Here is a 14,255-nt window from a genome sequence, read left to right as displayed (position 1 = left end):
GGATTAACACATTTCATTCTAGTTATTATTTTCCTGGCCATGACAGTACAGGGTTGTTGTGTACTAGCCCCGTCTGTTCGGGGACGACTAGCCCCGTCTGCTCGGGGACGACTAGCCCCGTCTGCTCGGGGACGACTAGCCCCGTCTGCTCGGGGACGACTAGCCCCGTCTGCTCGGGGACGACTAGCCCCGTCTGCTCGGGGACGACTAGCCCCGTCTGCTCGGGGACGACTAGCCCCGTCTGCTCGGGGACGACTAGCCCCGTCTGCTCGGGGACGACTAGCCCCGTCTGCTCGGGGACGACTAGCCCCGTCTGCTCGGGGACGACTAGCCCCGTCTGCTCGGGGACGACTAGCCCCGTCTGCTCGGGGACGACTAACCCCGTCTGCTCGGAGAAGACTAACCCGTCTGCTCGGGGACGACTAACCCGTCTGCTCGGAGAAGACTAACCTTAACCAGTCTGCTCTGGGACAGAGCTTCCGTTAGCTGATAATAGCCGGCTTTTGGACCCTCCCAAAAAATGAAAAGCCGATAAATAAAATTAGCGCCGGCCAATTTTTGCCTATTCAGTGATTGAAATACCAGTTGAGTAGCGCAAAAGCTGCTGCTACAGGCAGGCTGGGTAATCAGCGGAGGAGACACGGGCTGTGGATGAGGACGACAGAGACTTCTGGCAGACCGCGTGAGAGCTGCCGCTACAGGCAGGCTGGGTAATCAGCGGAGGAGACACGGGCTGTGGATGAGGACGACAGAGACCGTGTGAGAGCTGCTGCTACAGGCAGGCTGGGTAATCAGCGGAGGAGACACGGGCTGTGGATGAGGACGACAGAGACTTCTGGTAGACCGTGTGAGAGCTGCTGCTACAGGCAGGCTGGGTAATCAGCGGAGGAGACACGGGCTGTGGATGAGGACGACAGAGACCGTGTGAGAGCTGCTGCTACAGGCAGGCTGGGTAATCAGCGGAGGAGACACGGGCTGTGGATGAGGACGACAGACTTCTGGCAGACCGTGTGAGAGCTGCTGCTACAGGCAGGCTGGGTAATCAGCGGAGGAGACACGGGCTGTGGATGAGGACGACAGACTTCTGGCAGACCGTGTGAGAGCTGCTGCTACAGGCAGGCTGGGTAATCAGCGGAGGAGACACGGGCTGTGGATGAGGACGACAGAGACTTCTGGCAGACCATGTGAGAGCTGCTGCTACAGGCAGGCTGGGTAATCAGCGGAGGAGACACGGGCTGTGGATGAGGACGACAGAGACTTCTGGCAGACCGTGTGAGAGCTGCTGCTACAGGCAGGCTGGGTAATCAGCGGAGGAGACACGGGCTGTGGATGAGGACGACAGAGACTTCTGGCAGACCGTGTGAGAGCTGCTGCTACAGGCAGGCTGGGTAATCAGCGGAGGAGACACGGGCTGTGGATGAGGACGACAGACTTCTGGCAGACCGTGTGAGAGCTGCTGCTACAGGCAGGCTGGGTAATCAGCGGAGGAGACACGGGCTGTGGATGAGGACGACAGACTTCTGGCAGACCGTGTGAGAGCTGCTGCTACAGGCAGGCTGGGTAATCAGCGGAGGAGACACGGGCTGTGGATGAGGACGACAGAGACTTCTGGCAGACCATGTGAGAGCTGCTGCTACAGGCAGGCTGGGTAATCAGCGGAGGAGACACGGGCTGTGGATGAGGACGACAGAGACTTCTGGCAGACCGTGTGAGAGCTGCTGCTACAGGCAGGCTGGGTAATCAGCGGAGGAGACACGGGCTGTGGATGAGGACGACAGAGACTTCTGGCAGACCGTGTGAGAGCTGCTGCTACAGGCAGGCTGGGTAATCAGCGGAGGAGACACGGGCTGTGGATGAGGACGACAGAGACTTCTGGCAGACCGTGTGAGAGCTGCTGCTACAGGCAGGCTGGGTAATCAGCGGAGGAGACACGGGCTGTGGATGAGGACGACAGAGACTTCTGGCAGACCGCGTGAGAGCTGCTGCTACAGGCAGGCTGGGTAATCAGCGGAGGAGACACGGGCTGTGGATGAGGACGACAGAGACTTCTGGCAGACCGTGTGAGAGCTGCTGCTACAGGCAGGCTGGGTAATCAGCGGAGGAGACACGGGCTGTGGATGAGGACGACAGAGACTTCTGGCAGACCGCGTGAGAGCTGCTGCTACAGGCAGGCTGGGTAATCAGCGGAGGAGACACGGGCTGTGGATGAGGACGACAGAGACTTCTGGCAGACCGTGTGAGAGCTGCTGCTACAGGCAGGCTGGGTAATCAGCGGAGGAGACACGGGCTGTGGATGAGGACGACAGAGACTTCTGGTAGACCGTGTGAGAGCTGCTGCTACAGGCAGGCTGGGTAATCAGCGGAGGAGACACGGGCTGTGGATGAGGACGACAGAGACTTCTGGCAGACCGTGTGAGAGCTGCTGCTACAGGCAGGCTGGGTAATCAGCGGAGGAGACACGGGCTGTGGATGAGGACGACAGAGACTTCTGGCAGACCGTGTGAGAGCTGCTGCTACAGGCAGGCTGGGTAATCAGCGGAGGAGACACGGGCTGTGGATGAGGACGACAGAGACTTCTGGCAGACCGTGTGAGAGCTGCTGCTACAGGCAGGCTGGGTAATCAGCAGAGGAGACACGGGCTGTGGATGAGGACGACAGAGACTTCTGGCAGACCGTGTGAGAGCTGCTGCTACAGGCAGGCTGGGTAATCAGCGGAGGAGACACGGGCTGTGGATGAGGACGACAGAGACTTCTGGCAGACCGTGTGAGAGCTGCTGCTACAGGCAGGCTGGGTAATCAGCAGAGGAGACACGGGCTGTGGATGAGGACGACAGAGACTTCTGGCAGACCGCGTGAGAGCTGCTGCTACAGGCAGGCTGGGTAATCAGCAGAGGAGACACGGGCTGTGGATGAGGACGACAGAGACTTTTGGCAGACCGTGTGAGAGCTGCTGCTACAGGTCAAACAGCTTGTTGATCGTTGCTGCTGGAGTGAAATGTGCTTTTAGAAGTCCAATCATTGCAAAACAATTATGAATGCAATCGCAAGTTAAAAACAGTTTCGATGGCCACAATTAAAAATATCTACTAATTGAATGGGGCGGCAGGAACGGCAGGTAGCCTAATGCTTAGAGCGTTGGACTAGTAACCCGGAAGGTTGCAAGACAGAATCCCAGAGCATACAAGGTAAAAAAATCTGTTGTTCTGCCCCTGAACAAGGCAGTTAACCCACTGTTCCTAGGCCATCATTGAAAATAAGAATGTGTTCTTAACTGACTTGCCTAGTTAAATAAAAAAGGCCTATACACCATTGAAGTATATAGGCAACTGGGCAGGCTTCAGCGCATCACACCACTTTTCAATGAGCTGGAGGCAGTATGCATTCTGAAAACACATACATAGTTGTTTGAAACCCGAAAGATTTACTATATATTATGGAGGCATGTCTTACCTTGCTTCAAAACTAGTCTAGGCCAAAATCCAACCAAACATGCAGGCGATTATTTAATACAAACTTCCATATGCCTTTGAAACCAGTAGTATATTTCTCTCAGGTTCTATTGGTTTTCAAATACACTTTCATTCATTGTGCAGTAGCCACGATCCTTGTCATACTAGCGTCCCATGCTGGTCCTAGCGTCCCATGCTGGTCCTAGCGTCCCATGCTGGTCCTAGCGTCCCATGCTGGTCCTAGCGTCCCATGCTGGTTCTAGCGTCCCATGCTGGTTCTAGCGTCCCATGCTAGTCCTAGCGTCTTTACATCTCCCCGCTTTCTACATTTCTAACAGGTATTACCATCTCTGTCACATGAAACCGCTTGCATGTGCGGTGCGCTTTTGACAATGATGTTCTCCTGCTAATTGCATTATAAAAACGTACATTAGCGCGAAGCCTTCTGCTTCTGCACAAAACATGAAACGTAATACAGAATGACATAATACAGAACATCATTAGACAAGAACAGCTCAAGGACAGAACTACATACATGTTTAAAAAGGCACACGTAGCCTTCATATCATCACATACACACAAACTATCTAGGTCAAATAGGGGAGAGGCGTTGTGTCCCACGAGGTGTTTTTTGAAACCAGGTTTGCTGTTCATTTCAGCAATATGAGATGGACGGAAGTTCCATGCAATAAAGGGCTCTATATAATACTGTACGTTTTCTTGAATTTGTTCTGGATTTGGGGACTGTGAAAAGACCCCTGGTGGCAAGTCTGGTGGGATAAGTGTGTGTGTGTGTAAGTTGACTATGCAAACAATTTGATTAAAGCTTTTATATTAACACATTAATGTTTCTATAAAAAGAAGACGTGATGCAGTCAGTCTCTCCTCAACTCTTAGCCAAGAGAGACTGGCATGCATATTTACATCAGCCCCCTGATTACAATGAAGAGCAAAACGGGCCACTCGGTTCTGGGCCAGCTGCAGCTTAACTAGGTCTTTCCTTGGGACGACACAACTGGACAATAATCTAGGGATGCACGATATATCGGAATCAGACGATATTAGCTAAAAATGCCAACATCGTTATCGGCCCAATATCTAGTTTAACGCCGATGTGCAAAACTGATGTGCATACCTGTATAAACGTAGGTACGATGTGCAAAACTGATGTGCATACCTATATAAACGTAGGTACATGACAACACGTACAATTTTGCACTACACGTGCAACACAGCATTCCTAACCTAGCCCACAATGTCTGCTGTGTGGATCGAGCAGTCAACAAGTCGAGCAGTCATTTGAAATAGTAAGAACATTTAAGCGAGACAACTCAAAAGGCGAAATCCAATTAAGCCAAGATAATGGAAGTCATTGCCCTTGACAATCAACCGTTCTCTGTCGTGGATGATGTTGGCTTTTGCCGACTGGTCGAGCACCGGTACACACTGCCAATTTTTCCAGATGTTGCCCTACCGGAGTTACACAGTAATAGCGTCACTGCTATTAGTTTCACGACTGACATTCTGACCAGCGATGTCAGCCCCATGAGCATGCTGAGTCTGACAGCACAGTGGGTCGTCGAGGATTCCGTACTGAGGAAAGTCGTATTGCATGCTCATGAATGTGCTGGTTGTCATAGCGCTGCTGCTGCCATCTCAATAGCATTTGAGAACATGTTTGAAACATGGACACACTAAGTCGCTCCATTCGAACAGCTAACTGGAGAAATAAGCTCCTCAAATGCGCCTGCAGCAGACGTGATACCCCTCTGTCATGGCATTGAAACGCCTGCTCAACACAACTGCCCACACAGGCTTTGAACAAGCGATCCGGTGGAATTCTCTCTTTACCGTGTCGCCACCGTGCTCGATGCTAGGTACAAGGACCGCTACTTCGATGCAGACAAGAAACAGGGTTTACGTGAAACGTTACAGCCACAGCTGGACAAGATGGAAATGGACATAGTGACAGTGCGCAGCGAGGAAGAGAGGCCACGGACAGACAGAGCTGAAACTTCACTGCTTGACATGTATGATGAAATCCGGGTTGAGAATGAAACGACTGAACAAGGACACAGCACAGCGAGTAAGTGAAAGACAGGTTTTGATTATGTTTTACTGGTAACGAACTTTGGCTTCCCTCGAGAAAAAACCATGTGCACAAACAGCCGAAAAAACCCTTGTCGATGACCAAAACATTTGTCATAATATATGGACCAAATGTTTCCAACAGGAAGCATGCAGGTGCCTTAAAGCTACTTCCTCTTCCTGCCCAGTCAGTGAAGCCCCTCAGGACAGCTGTTAAAGATAGAGTCACAGTTAGGAGAGGTTTGTTATGGTTTTGACTATGTCAGTCAGTCTCTCTCTCTCTGTGTGTGTGTGACAGGCCGTACTCCACGCAGGGCAGTGAAAGAAACACCAAAACTTCACCCAACACATCTCTTCACCTGGGAGGGTCCTGTTCATTAGGGCATGCAACAAAAATCGATTATTTTAAACATTTTGCAACCAATAAGAGCTTTTAAGTTGTCCTTTCCTGTTAGAATTAATTTTCTTCTGTTTGGTGTCTTAAACACCAGACAGATTCACACCCTCCCCAGGATCATTCACACACAGCTGTGTGGAAAAAGGACGGTGCAGTTGTATTGGCTCATTTCCGTGTCGAACGTATCAGCTTTACAACCAGAAGCAGTTGGTTAACCAATCTGATGATTAGTATCGACAGCAACCGTTACAAAACTGTTACAGGAATCTAATGTGCGCTGCTGACAAGGAAAAAGCGGTACCACTTCAGTCTAGACATGTCCGCCATGTCCCTCACGCACCCCCCAAATGCCTCCATGCCCCTCTCAACTCAGAAGTGACTCGTAAACACAAAAGTCATATCAGGGCCATGAGCCTTTATACATGGTCAGATATGTAGCTGTGTTTTAGAGGCACACACAGGCAGGCAGCCACACACACAGGCCTAATAAATTGGCAAGTGAGATATACATTTAAAACACGACAGAGAGCATGTGGTTTACTCAGCTGGGATACAAGTCCGTATAGGTCACAGGTTCAAACGAGAGAGAAAACAGCTCAAGCCAGTGACAGACAGAGACCTGGGAACAGAGACCCGAAAACAAGTGCGAGCGATATCGTGAAAGAGATGCATCGGCCACAGGGATACAGACTGCACACGTCCTCTTGGCTAAAAATGTTTGCCTCGTAAGCTTCAATTAGGTTTGTGAAAATCAAGTTGTCTATTTAGAGAAGGGTAAACCCGACATCACTACTCCACTCTGCGACAGCTGCAGCTCACTGCTCGATCAGGACCAGATAAATACCCTGGACCAGGGCTCTCCAACCCTGTTCCTGGAGAGCTACCCCCTGTAGGTTTAAACCAGGGCTCTCCAACCCTGTTCCTGGAGAGCTACCCCCTGTAGGTTTAAACCAGGGCTCTCCAACCCTGTTCCTGAAGAGCTACCCTCCTGTAGGTTTAAACCAGGGCTCTCCAACCCTGTTCCTGGAGAGCTACCCCCTGTAGGTTTAAACCAGGGCTCTCCAACCCTGTTCCTGAAGAGCTACCCTCCTGTAGGTTTAAACCAGGGCTCTCCAACCCTGTTCCTGAAGAGCTACCCCCCTGTAGGTTAAAACCAGGGCTCTCCAACCCCGTTCCTGAAGAGCTACCCTCCTGTAGGTTTAAACCAGGGCTCTCCAACCCTGTTCCTGGAGAGCTACCCCCTGTAGGTTTAAACCAGGGCTCTCCAACCCTGTTCCTGAAGAGCTACCCTCCTGTAGGTTTAAACCAGGGCTCTCCAACCCTGTTCCTGGAGAGCTACCCCCTGTAGGTTTAAACCAGGGCTCTCCAACCCTGTTCCTGAAGAGCTACCCTCCTGTAGGTTTAAACCAGGGCTCTCCAACCCTGTTCCTGAAGAGCTACCCCCCTGTAGGTTAAAACCAGGGCTCTCCAACCCCGTTCCTGAAGAGCTACCCTCCTGTAGGTTTAAACCAGGGCTCTCCAACCCTGTTCCTGGAGAGCTACCCCCCTGTAGGTTTAAACCAGGGCTCTCCAACCCTGTTCCTGGAGAGCTACCCTCCTGTAGGTTTAAACCAGGGCTCTCCAACCCTGTTCCTGGAGAGCTACCCTCCTGTAGGTTTAAACCAGGGCTCTCCAACCCTGTTCCTGGAGAGCTACCCTCCTGTAGGTTTAAACCAGGGCTCTCCAACCCTGTTCCTGGAGAGCTACCCTCCTGTAGGTTTCAACCAGGGCTCTCCAACCCTGTTCCTGGAGAGCTACCCTCCTGTAGGTTTACACCAGGTCTCTCCAACCCTGTTCCTGGAGAGCTACCCTCCTGTAGGTTTAAACCAGGGCTCTCCAACCCTGTTCCTGGAGAGCTACCCTCCTGTAGGTTTAAACCAGGGCTCTCCAACCCTGTTCCTGGAGAGCTACCCTCCTGTAGGTTTAAACCAGGGCTCTCCAACCCTGTTCCTGGAGAGCTACCCTCCTGTAGATTTACACCAGGGCTCTCCAACCCTGTTCCTGGAGAGCTACCCTCCTGTAGGTTTAAACCAGGGCTCTCCAACCCTGTTCCTGGAGAACTACCCTCCTGTAGGTTTAAACCAGGGCTCTCCAACCCTGTTCCTGGAGAGCTACCCCCCTGTAGGTTTAAACCAGGGCTCTCCAAACCTGTTCCTGAAGAGCTACCCTCCTGTAGGTTTAAACCAGGGCTCTCCAACCCTGTTCCTGGAGAACTACCCTCCTGTAGGTTTAAACCAGGACTCTCCAACCCTGTTCTCGGAGAGCTACCTCCTGTAGGTTTAAACCAGGGCTCTTTAACCCTGTTCCTGGAGAGCTACCCTCCTGTAGGTTTACACCAGGGCTCGTTAACCCTGTTCCTGGAGAGCTACCCTCCTGTGGGTTTACGCCAACCCTAATATAGCACACCTGATTAATAAGCTGAACCAGGTTAGTTACTCCTGGGGTTGGAACGAAAACCTACAGGTGTGGAGAGTACTGCCCAGAACAAATATGATGAAGATAAATAAAAAAATGGCTGCCAAAATATGAAGTGGAGTAGTGAGAGTATGGCTGTGTTGGGATGAGCAAGGATTGGGTGCATTTGACCTGGACCTTCCTTTGGCTTGATCTGAGATACCCTGGACTAAAATATGATGAAGACATTAATAAAAATGGCCACCAAAAATATGAAGGAGGGGGGGGGGGGGGGGCATTTGAGCTATGGCTAAACCTGAAACTGCATCAGCTGCTTTGGCTTGCTCTCTACAGTGGACCTGGCTGGTTACTACTGTAGGAGGTTTGGCAAACCAATAGCCTAGTCACATCAGTGATTAAAACTGTCATGTCAATCGCTAATCAATATGTTGACAGTACTATGCTGCGAAGCTGCTAGTCATGTAGAGAGATACTACCTCACAACAACACCGGGGAAAGAATCAATTTGAGCCAAACCTGTGACTTCAGAAACACAAGACACAAAACTTGTGGTCGAGATGCTTTTGCCTAGTAATGCATATTGTAGCTAATGCATATTGTTATGGGCTACGGAATAGATATGGTTTGTGACAACATTTTCCACAAGGCAAATGCGTGGTAGTAACTGACTGTCAAGGAGCCATCACTCATTTCTGTTTGGCTCTGATCTCAACTAAGGCTATAAGGTCAATGACGCTCTCGTTTTCACTTTTAGGCATCTGTTTTGAGGGGGATGTGTTCCAAAACAAGAGCGGAACACATGATCATGTTGATAACAAAGGTGTACCAATATCAGGGCTAGGTTCATTACGTTTTGTAAATGAACGTTTACCTTTAAAACAAACGAAAGCAAACAGAGCAAACGAAACGGGGAGAAACTACCCGAATTTGTCCAATAGAAACCCTCGTTTTCGTTGTTAAATGTTTTTCCGTTTGGAGTAAACGGTTTGTTGCAAAAAGTTTTGCAACAGAATAGGAGTAATGAACACACACCGGATTCTGCCTGCAACATGTAGCCATTTGACGTTCTGACTGAGCCAAGTTGCATATATGGTTGGCCTGCAGTATATTTTACAGTGGGCATTTTGGGAACATAAATCAACATAAAGTTAAGTCAGTAGCTACTCAATCACCTCGCCAATTAACAACCACGTTTGAGATGTGTTCATAGTTAAGTTGATAAATGTAGTTACCTTTCGCAACGCTTGCACGAAGAGGCCTCGCCATTTGTGACTGTTCTCGTCACTTGAAAAGTCGTATATTTGCTGCGGCTGCATGGCTCCTTACGTTGCCGTGATCCGGACTGGACTGTAAGCATCAGCCCCGGCTGGTCCTTGTGGGTTGGTCAGTCCAGGCACGGTGGAAAAGTCAGCTTGTACTAGCTAAGCTAATAGAATACTAGCTAGCTAAACCATACACCTAGTCGAGTAAGGTAATGCTAACTATTTAGAAGAAAGAAAATGTAAATATTACCGTTAGTTAACGTTACTGGTAAGTTAGCACATTTAAAAAGTGAAAAGCCTATACGCTAACATTAGTTAGCTAGAACGTGATTGTCAGAATTGACAGAAGTGTTACTGTAGTTAGCTAACTGGCTAGCAACTCAAACGTTAATGGTCTCATTTACTAGCTAGAATGCTAGTTCGCCTGATGCGCTAGCTAATTAGCTAACTCAAGTGCTCCTCGAACGTAGTTAACTAGCTAATAAACAAGTTCGTCAGCTAGCTAACTGGCTAGCTCTATGCTATCTGAGATAGCTAGCTACCAAAATAAACATATAGCTAGCCAGCTAGCTACCTATTTCAGTTAGATGTCATGACTAAACGTATAGCTAGTATGCCTATTGTAACTTAGGTTTGATAGCTATTAACCGGTAGCTAGAGACTGAGAACACATATGTATGTAAAGGCTGCCTCTGTCATGGCCTTGGTGGTGCACTTCGAGTTGCGTGTGGCACAAGACTCTTCATTCAATTCCAAAGAAGAGAGACTTCTAGTTAGTTCATAACCCATCATTTTTTCCGCGTTGGTTATTCTCGCAGTCACAGAACAATCCCACTAGAATAGCCCGATGCATGTTTAGCCAGTGTCCAGCGACACAAGAAACGCTTGTTGATGTGTTGTTGTAATCGTTGGAGATGTTTGTCCCAACTCAAGCTCCGTGCGTGTCTGCTGAATCTCGGCCCTTCACTTGCTCACTTGGCGTCTGCGTAGACAGCTAGTGCGTTTGCGTAAGCACAGGGAGGGATCGCCTCTTTTGTCCAGTGAAAGTGTGGGACCACAAGTTTGCACCTCATCTTATGGGTTTCGAACAAAAGAAAAGGGATATCTAGGTTATTAAAGTAAAATTACAGTTTGAATAGCTTATAAAATCAAAGACCGTCTCAGATTTTTGCATTCCTAAATCACTCTGCAACTAAATCAACATTTGTTCCACATCATTGGGAACATATTCAAATGTCTTCTTCTTCGATGGGGTTTAACAGCGGTTGGCATCGAATGTTAATGGTGCATTATCGCCATCAGTTGGACGGGGTATAGAAATTAAAAAATAAAAATACATTGCGGGAAAGGGCTAAATCGACATAATTCAAACTTAAACACATCAACTAACAAAACCAATCACTGTCCACTCCAAAATACATCCGTACACAGGCTCAGGGGCCTGTGATGGCGGAACATTCACTGACAGGATTTCTTGCACGGCCTCGGCTGTGAAATCACGAAGACCCCCAAAAACGTTCCGCTGTGTTCATAATGATTGCATTTATCTTACCCCTCGATCACACCGACAGTGTTTTTGCATTTAGGTACACCAGAAATACATTCAGTTACAATGGAACGCTGCGTTTGCGTTGCAGAGTGTTCTATGTGGTGCGCTGGGTTGGGTAGGTTACTTTCTAAATGTAATCTGTTACTAGTTAAATGTCCAAATTTGTAATGAGTAACGTAACATAATCTGATTACATTCATTTACTTTTAGGTTACTTTCACCTTAAAAGAGGCATTAGAAGAAGACAAACATGTCCAATTGAATGACATTCAATTGCAGGAAAAAAAATCAGTGTTAAAGTTTACATAGCTGGTCATATATGGATGTTAATTTTTACTCTATGGGTCGGTTATGTAGGCTTCTTCTAACCCATCACTTTCTACTACATATAATAATACAGCTAAATTATAACTTTAAATTAAAAACTTAAATATATCAGAATTACAGTCATTCCAATAAATGTTACACCCTTTGATCTTCAAGAATAGGAAATATGGAAGTATAGATTAGCCAAATAGTTTTACCCGAGCATAACTCCAAAACTCAAATCAAATTTTATTGGTCACGTACACATGGTTAGCAGATGTTAATGCGAGTGTAGCGAAATGCTTCTAGTAATATCTAACGAGTAATCTAACAAATTCACTACCTTATACACACACAATGTAAGGGGATGGAATGAGAATATGTACATATGAATATATGGATGAGCGATGGCCGGGCTGCATAGACAAGATGCAATATATGGTATAAAATACACTATATATGCAGTTGAAGTCGGAAGTTTACATACACTTAGGTTGGAGTCATTAAACTCGTTTTTCAAACACTCCACAAATTTCTTGTTAACAAACTATAGTTTTGGCAAGTCGGTTAGGACATCTACTTTGTGCATGACACAGGTACTTTTTCCTACAATTGTTTACAAACAGATTATTTCACATATAATTCACTGTATCACAATTCCAGTGGGTCAGAAGTTTACATACACTAAGTTGACTGTGCCTTTCAACAGCTTGGAAAAATTCATAAAATTATGTATTGGCTTTAGAAGCTTCTGATAGGCTAATTGACATAATTTGAGTCAATTGGAGGTGTACCTGTGGATGTATTTCAAGGCCTACCTTCAAACTCAGTGCCTCTTTGCTTGACATCATGGGAAAATCAAAAGAAATCAGCCAAGACCTCAGAAAAAAATTGTGGACCTCCACAAGTCTGGTTCATCCTTGGGAGCAATTTCCAAATGCCTGAAGGTACCACGTTCATCTGTACAAACAATAGTACGCAAGTATAAACACAATGGGACCACGCAGCCGTCATACCGCTCAGGAAGGAGACGCGTTCTGTCTCCTAGAGATGAAAGTACATTGGTGCGAAAGTATCTATATCCACAGTAAAACAACTCCTATGTCGACATAACCTGAAAGGCCGCTCAGCAATGAAGAAACCACTGCTCCAAAACCGCCATAAAAAAGCCAGACTACGGTTTGCAACTGCACATGGGGACTAAGATTGTACTTTTTTTGAGAAATATCCTCTGGTCTGATGAAACAAAAATAGAACTGTTTGGCCATAATGACCATTGTTATGCTAGGAGGAAAAAAGGGGAAGCTTGCAAGCTGAAGAACACCATCCCAACCGTGAAGCACGGGGGTGGCAGCATCATGTTGTGGGGGTGCTTTGCTGCAGGAGGGACTGGTGCACTTCACAAAATAGATGGCATCATGAGGGAGGAAAATAATGTGGATATATTGAAGCAACATCTCAAGACATCAGTCAGGAAGTTAAAGCTTGGTCGCAAATGGGTCTTCCAAATGGACAATGACCCCAAGCATACTTCCAAAGTTGTGGCAAAATGGCTTAAGGACAACAAAGTCAAGGTACTGGAGTGGCCATCACAAAGCCCTGACTTCAATCCTATAGAACATTTGTGGGCAGAACTGAAACAGCGTGTGAGAGCAAGGAGGCCTACAAACCTGACTCAGTTACACCAGCTCTGTCAGGAGGAATGGGCCAAAATTCACCCAACTTATTATGGGAAGCTTGTGGAAGGCTACCCGGAACGTTTGACCTAAGTTAAACAATTTAAAGGCAACGCTACCAAATACTAATTGAGTGTATGGTAACATCTGACCCACTGGGAATGTGATGAAAGAAATAAAAGCTTAAATAAATCATTCTCTCTATTATTCTGACATTTCACATTCTTAAAATAAAGTGATGATCCTGACTGATCTAAAACGAGGAAAAAATGTCAGGAAAAGACATAGCTTGGACTATAGCCTACAAAAGCAAATCCCTGCTATTTTCCCGCGATCCATCAAACACATCATAGTGGTCCAACTCGCTCAGGTGGAACAAACTTGCGCCTTTTTTTCAATGCTGATTTGAATGTCATTTAGAAAACAGAGAAGTATCAGATGTTTTTCGCAAACATCCTTTCTAAATTACAAAGTAATCTAGTTTTTCAAAAGTGTCTGTAATCTGATTACAATATATATTTTTGCTGGTAACGGATTAGTTACCGTTTTTTTGTTTGTTATCCGTTACTCCCCAACCCTGGTGGTGCGTATATTGGACTTATGGAACGTATGCGTCAAACTGAATGCTTAATTAAGGCGGCTTGACAGAAATGGTAGCAGAAGGGGAATGTTGAACTGTTGTTGCACACATCCAGATGATGCGGTGTTTCATTTTGCGCAAAGACACTGTCGGTTTGATCGAGGCGTTCACCGCTTCTACTGTACAGTTTATGACCATTGCAATACATGGTCCATCTTTTTTAACATGTAGCATGTCACTATCCCTCGGTTTGATGAGAAACCTTCACTGTGTGGCTCTACTAGTATTGTTTCTGAACCCGCCACTCGTTCTTTCCAAACTTCTCACCGCCTCCACATAGGAGACACGCTGGACACTTCTTGCCAACTCAGTCTCCCTCACATTAACAAGGCACTCCAGGAATTCAAGCGAATGTTATGACCATGTTTGAACAATGACTAATAATATCATAGGCCTACATGATTTCACTTCTATCATTGCGCAGTTTGGGTACT

This window comes from Salvelinus namaycush, chromosome 28, assembly GCF_016432855.1.
Source record: "Salvelinus namaycush isolate Seneca chromosome 28, SaNama_1.0, whole genome shotgun sequence".
NCBI lineage: Eukaryota > Metazoa > Chordata > Actinopteri > Salmoniformes > Salmonidae > Salvelinus > Salvelinus namaycush.
The sequence above is the reverse complement of the archived record's forward strand: the minus strand, read 5'-3'. Positions refer to the sequence as shown.